This window comes from Olea europaea, unplaced genomic scaffold (genome assembly GCF_002742605.1).
Source record: "Olea europaea var. sylvestris unplaced genomic scaffold, O_europaea_v1 scaffold6, whole genome shotgun sequence".
NCBI lineage: Eukaryota > Viridiplantae > Streptophyta > Magnoliopsida > Lamiales > Oleaceae > Olea > Olea europaea.
This window is the reverse complement of record NW_019264345.1, coordinates 886,385-887,768: the sequence shown is the minus strand read 5'-3', so window position 1 is coordinate 887,768 and position 1,384 is coordinate 886,385. Positions and strand designations below refer to the sequence as shown.

The window sequence follows — 1,384 nt, the reverse complement described above, 5'->3', positions numbered from 1 at the left end:
AATGCTAGTGGACCTTCGGGTTCTAGGGAAAGAGATATGAAATTCTTACGGGGATTTAAGAGGACCTAAGATGGGTGTGTCGCTTGGTCACCGATATACTCCATAAGAGAAGAGCGGTATGAAGTGTATTATTTATTTGTTATATACCTGTGTATGGAAATTTGCACGTATCTTACTGGGTATTTTTAATACTCACTCTTACATTAATCTTTCAGATTAGTTCGGGTCGATTGGAACAGTGGAGAATTGGTGATGCAGACTGCCAAGTGGATAAAGAATAGAGAAAAAGAAATAAGTTTGCCATTTTAAATTTAGCAATTTGTTTATTTTAATTTAGAACGCATTATTTGAATTACTTAGGAGTTTATGTTTATGGTTAGATACGCTTTCAATAATTTTAATTTAAACGTTACAATTATTTGTTTATTGAAGAATTTTATATAGTTCCGCATTTTTTTTTAATTAAAGAAAAATGAGTTTTCGTAACGTTCTCGTGTTTATACTTAATAAAAAAATTGGGGCGTTACAGTAATGACACGTGGCAAAGTGTAAACTAAAGTGTACATCATAGTGTACATGTAGCAAGGTCCTTACAGATTGAACGTTGCTATTTGTACACTGATTTTTGACACATTATTTGACACTTGCATTGTTATCAAGTGACATTTGGATGGGAAAACTGTTTGAAATTTAAACTGTCCAACAGGATAATGACACGTGGTAAAGTGTAAACTAAAGTATACACCATAGTGGACATGTAGAAAGGTTCTTACCAATTGAGTTTTGGTATTTGTACACTGATTTTTCACACGTTGTTTGACACTGACATTGTTGTCAAGTGTCAATTGAATGGGAAAACAGTTTGAAATTTAAGCTGTCCAACAGTGTAATGTCACGTGGCAAAGTGAACTGATATTTGACACGTTGTTCGACAATTACATTGTTGCCAAGTGTCAATTGGATGGGAAAACCATTTGATACATGTAGCAAGGTTCTTATCGATTGAACTTTGCTGTTTGTAAACTAATTTTTGACACGTTATTTTACACCTGCATTGTTGTCAAGCATCAATTGGATGGGAAAACTATTTGAAATTTAATCTGTCCAACAAGGTAATATCACATGACAAAGTGTAAACTAAAGTGTACACCATAGTGTACGTGTATCAATGTTCTTACCGATTGAACCTTGCTATTTGTACACTGATTTTTGACACGTTATTTAACACTTGCATTATTATCAAGTGTCAATTGGATGGGAAAGCTGTTTGAAATTTAAGTTGTTCAATAGGATAATGTCACGTGGCAAAGTGAAAACTAATGTGTACACCATATTGTACGTGTAGCAAGGTCCTTATCGATTGAACTTTGCTATTTTTAAAATT

At 33.4% G+C, this 1,384-nt stretch overlaps 1 long non-coding RNA gene across 1 annotated transcript; it reads left to right on the top strand.

The window, feature by feature from the left end:
- Positions 1-78: 78 nt before the first annotated feature.
- LOC111389520 lies at positions 79-282 on the top strand. Its single transcript, XR_002701745.1, has 2 exons — positions 79-116; positions 216-282. It is a non-coding gene; the product is annotated as an uncharacterized LOC111389520 (long non-coding RNA).
- Positions 283-1,384: the final 1,102 nt, after the last annotated feature.